The 5,727-nt window shown below is 32.0% G+C and overlaps 1 pseudogene; it reads right to left on the reverse strand.

Moving 5' to 3' along the window:
* Nucleotides 1-273: 273 nt before the first annotated feature.
* On the reverse strand, nucleotides 274-5,476 carry LOC111308138 (MLO-like protein 12; annotated as a pseudogene).
* Nucleotides 5,477-5,727: the final 251 nt, after the last annotated feature.

A 5,727-nucleotide genomic window follows, 5' to 3' on the forward strand; every position in this document is an offset into this window, starting at 1 on the left:
CAGCCAGCACAAAAGGGGAGGGATTGGGGTAGTCATCAAAGATTCTACGGGGACTGTTTTGGGAGCTACTACGGTAAGGTTGATGAATGCCACTGATACATTTCAGGTGGAAGCAAGGGCAGCGGTAGAAGCTCCCACGTTTAAATTTGAAATGGGATTTCGGAGAGTAATTCTAGAGGGAGACAACCTGACAGTTGTGAAGAAGTTGTAGTTTAAGGGCTCAAACCTATCATCTCTTGGTATTATAATAGAAGAAGGAAGATATAAAATGTCTTACTTCAGTGAAGGAAATGTAGTGCATATCTTAACTCCGCAAAACGTGGGCTCCATATCACAGAGGATAAGCTTTGGGTGGAAGACTACCCTAGTTTTCTTGTACTGTTTCTACAAATGGATTGTAACGTATATATATAGTTTAAGAAATATTTGTTAAGTTGTAATTAGATTTACCTATAAATTAAGCTATCAAATCGATCCACAAGTTAAACTTGATTTGAATTGAGTTTTGAATATAATTTTAAGATTTAGACTTAATTCGAAGAAATTATTATTTTATCAATAAAATATTTTTATTTAATTTATATTTTAAAATATATTTAAAAATTATTAAAATATTAGTATAATAATTTTTTAATATTTTAATTTTTAATGATAAAATATTTATGTGTAATGAGGAGTCAAACTTAATCTTGAGCAAGAATTTGAAAGTGTCATCCAAGTTGGACTCGCTTCATGAAAATTTTTAATTACGATTCAAATAATTAAATTTGTCATTTTCTATTAATAAGTGATATTGTGAAATTTATAATATTTCATTGAAAATTTTATACTAATATTTTATAACCAAAAAAACTTGACTTTTGAAGAAATATTTTATTATGATGAAATATTATAAAATAAATAATAAATACATGATGAAATATTTTATGATGATGTGTAATCTAATTGTATGCTTTAAACAAACAAAAAATAAATTTGAAGAAAAATAGGTAATTTTTATTTTCTAGAAATAGACTTTTTTTTATCTTAAAACTAAATCTAAAAAAAATTTACTAACAAAATTAAAGATAAAAAAGTAATTTTATTTTTTATATAATTATCAAAATCACTAGTACTTTTTTTAGTAAATATTTATTATAACTGTAACAAATAAAAAAGTTTTATCATTATCTTTTTTTTATAATTTTATCTTTGATTTAATGATAAGTTCATATCTATATATTTTAACGATTATATTAACGGTTTTGTTGATGAAAGGATTATTTCGTTATAATCATAAAAATATAGAAACCAAAATATTACTTTTTAAAGTTTAAGATCAAAAGGATATTCACCTCAAATTTAGGAAGTGTGGTCGTAATTTATCCAAATCTCTAATATCTCCCATACTTTAGATGGACATGCAATGTTCTTGTATTTGTACCTGGGCGACAAGTGCATAAAGAGGCAGGGTTAGATAACCGCAAAGTAGCTGCACAATTACACCCATCACAATCCTTATGACAAAGTCCTCCGTTCCTTGATTGGGTCAAGATTTGAGGCCATTCTCATACTATCATTGCTATTGAGGGCAGCTTTGAATGTCAAAAGATCCTGACTCCAGAGTTTACCAACTAAAGGTATCTACCCATGACCAGACAAAGAATGCCAGCTGAAATGAGATCTGCAATCAAATTCAACAGCTTTGTTTTCAGGATTTCATCACATTTGAAAAGTTTCTTCTATGTGTTGGGATATGGACCTATTGGCAGAGCCAATTAACGTTTGCATAGAAACGTTGTCTTCTTGCAAAATATATCTGTTTCAAACATTTGGCGTCTATTACTATCAAAATTGTAGTTGCTCATAAACTAAATTAGTTACTGATATTCTCTACCTGGATTAGGACGAGCTGAAGTAGATGGAGAAGCCATTTGGGTCGACCAAACTAGAATAATTCGTCATTTGGCTTCACAAGAAAACTCCCTCGAACCACAGAACTGTTCTTGTAACTCTCCACACACATTTTGGGTATGATGACTCGCAGCTTTTTACTCACAAGAAGAATAATCTTCAACGGAAAATGTGAGAGTAGAATGTAGTAAATATCCCAATTCTTTAATCATGCCTTTGTAAAGATAAAGATGGAGTGGCTGATTGATCATACCTCTAGAGGAAGAAATGGTAACCAATAATGGTTATAAAATCCTGCATAGGAACCAAAGTACATCCCACTCAAATATTTTATTTTATTAATTTATAGACTGTCGATTGTTTATCATATAAGCTAGCCTAACAATTTCAGGTGCAAAAGAAGCCTTACCATGAGCATTGAAAAATATGAAAAGAAGGCAGAAGATCCAAATCCAAAACCTGCAAACAAATTGACAAGATTCTTATTTTCTAAATTCCAAGTTCAAAACGTTTCTTCTCTTTGGCATTATGCAATATGCCAATAGCCTTTCTGCATGCTTTTCTGGCTGTAGCCAATAATACCATTTCCCTTGTCAAATCGTAAATTCTGTAAAAGTGAATATGTTGATCCAATAATTTTATCGTGAATTATTTCTATGACAGAATTCTTTACCTGATTCCAACCACTTGCTTGAAATCATGATCAAAAGCTCTTCCAAGAAACTTTTGGAAGTTGAAATTGCTGCCCTCAGCAACATTGGCCTGGAGGATCAAGCAAGAATGTTTAGATTTTGAGTTATGAAGGATTCAGAATATTATTTATAGGAGACTACTCAAAGAAGAGGCTTGCTCAAATCTGATATGAACTTCTGGTTAGCTCATTGAATATTGGGATCTCTGGCCTGATCTTAAAAGCAAAGCCTGAATTTCTGTACATTTTATCATGAATTTGATTTACAATGTGGAGAAGATCTCATATACCATGACGAATGCATTCCGAAGAGTGAAGTAATCAGTTTTTGAGGCTGAGCCACTGAATTGGCGTATGAGACAAGCCTAAAGCAAAGAGAAAACTACTTTGTTAATGTTGCCCCTCATAGAAGATTTTCTTTCACCTTTTAACTACTATTGTCCAAGAAAATGCCTTTTACTGTTTGTCACCCACATATGGATGACAAAATATAGTTTAACTTACTGGCCAAAGCAATAGAAAGTGTTTGCTCCATTGTTTCAAATGTCTTTGCCCAAAAGATTTTTGACGGGTGAAACGGAACCTCATTGGATCTATACAAATAAATATTTCATTAATTAGACTCTATTGACAGAATAAAAAAACACGATTGCCATTCCACACACATGCATTTTAAATTTTACACCAAAAATTTCATTTTTCATCTCATTCGAACAGCTATTTAGCATTTAATAAAACTGATCAACCAACCATTTATATATAAATATATATTTAGCACTTTATATTTATCAAGTCTAGATGTATGTTCTGCTACTGATAAGACTAAAGTGACTATGTTTTTACTCAAGTGACTATGTTTTTATCTTTTTTTTTTGTTACTTAAGATTGTAGGGGATTAATCGTATTACTAGCCAGTCCAACACTATGCCAATTGATAGATCTCTAATTCTTCAATACACTTCACTTTCAGCAACATCTAATTATTGGTACTAAAGTTATTAGAATTCAAATATAAACTCCAAAGTGATGGTCACATAATGTCAAAACACCAAATTAACGACTGATACCTTAAACTTGGCTCTTTCATGGCATGAAAGTGATTGTGAAATTTTTTTTTTATTGAATTTTACAATTTAACATAAACCAGCTTGATCCTGATTTACTTCAAATTGGAATGTTGAATTAATGATAGAAGTCAAATAGATACAAAATGAAAAAAAATTCCTTAAGAAAGTTGGAATGCAAGTGTAACTACCATTCAGCAATATGATATTCCACTGTTCTTGTCTCTTCCTCCCATGCTTTCCATCTCTTCATCTGTTTCACAATAAATGTTATAAAATGTCAATACTGTAAACTGAGAGCTTAAATTATCTAATTCATTACCATTTATCCCCAAAGACAAGTCAGCAAAATAACCTAAAGCATATAGAAGTCTGATCGGATTTTCTAGATACTTTTTCCAAGGAACTGCTAGCTTTGGTTAATGGACTACATATGACCTTAATTTGTTTATTGTTTGACCCGGCATCTTGTCACCCAAAAGAAAAGAAATCTTTTACTATTAAACTGATTTATATTCTTTGACTATGAGGACGGAAAAATGTTCACATATTCCAATCCATTTGTCAATTGATCATTGCTGGACCAGTAGGAATAACTTCCAAGAAGAACCAAGACTAGAGCCCAAAATTGAGCTTCCACAACCTCGAAACCAAGACCAAATAGATTTCCTGTTTTTGAAGATTGACAAATATATATTTCAGAGTTGCGTGACAAATATCAGCAAGCTTGGTAACAGGTTTGAAAATGAAGCATTGTCTAATAACATATTCAGGTTTGTTAGAAACAAGGCCAAAAATAGAGATAAAACGATTAATTACTCAAGGAAACTTAAGATTTTGTTTGGAACCTTGACTAGCCCGAGACACATTGTTAACACGCAATAAATGATGTGAAACACTGCCAAAACAGAGATGAAGATGTTTAGCTGCATGACTCCTTCCCTTGAGATGAGTAAAATCATTCCCTTTGCCATTGTCAACCAACAAACAGGTCTTAATTAGACGTCCATGATATAATATAACTTTGGTTGAACACGCAAGTTATTAATTCAAAAGTAGAAAGCACCACAACTTTCAACTATAAACGATCAAAAATTTCTCACCCTTGCCTCAGAGTAGGATTCTTCTTCTTCATAATTAACAGAAAGAGTTTTATTTCATTCTGAGCCTGGGATTTGTTTTGCAGTCGAAAGAGCTGGTTCGGTGAATTCCTCAGGGTCTTTGCATGGCAGAAAGGAGTTCGTTATGGCTTCAGTTAGACATATTTTTGAAATAGGTGCTTCTGATATTGTAAGAAGAAACGATATGAAGCCCATTTTCATCATTTCTGTGTCAAATGTTGAATCAAATAGCAAAACAAATTATTTTTTTCTCTATGGTAGAAGTTACCAAGGATATAAAATAACCAGACTGCACAAAAAAAAAAAAATAGATGGAGAGTAGATACTCTATTGCAAGGTTTGTACCAACCTGTTTTGATCTTTGCGAAAGCTGTGTCGAGAGAGTTTGTTTTCCTTATTTTCAAAATCTGAATGATATAAATAAATAAACACTAGCATCAGATAAAACCCAGCTCGATCATTATTCTCTATTAATTCTATCTGCTTGATCAAGCATGTATATATACCTTTGTTAAATAACGAAGAACAGTTTCTATGGTGAAAGATATGAGATGGATAAACAAAAAAACAATCGAAACAGCCCATGTTGGTGTATGCTCAAGCGAATTTCCTCTGTCCATATCTCTGTTTCTCGAGGGCGTTAATTGTTTCAATCTCTTGCTTAGTGATCTAGAACGAGGACACAGAAGACTTCTTACTTCATGCATTTATAGCTAAAAATTAGTGAGGGATGACTATAGTACCAAAAGATCGAGCATTTGTCAAAGTCCAAACATGTCTAGTTGTTAACTTGTTATGTCTACGTGAAGGGAAGGGAACTTTGTTTCTTGGGCTGAAATTTTCTGTGGTCAACATCACATTGCGGATTCAGTAATATGTCACCGTTTGCAATATTTCTAGTTGCAGCTTGATTAAACATTTTAATATTTTCCTTTGCATGATGGATAAAAGAAGTTAG

Source organism: Durio zibethinus, chromosome 2, assembly GCF_047325235.1.
Source record: "Durio zibethinus cultivar Kanyao isolate XHJ-2024 chromosome 2, ASM4732523v1, whole genome shotgun sequence".
In the NCBI taxonomy this organism is placed as follows: Eukaryota; Viridiplantae; Streptophyta; class Magnoliopsida; order Malvales; family Malvaceae; genus Durio; species Durio zibethinus.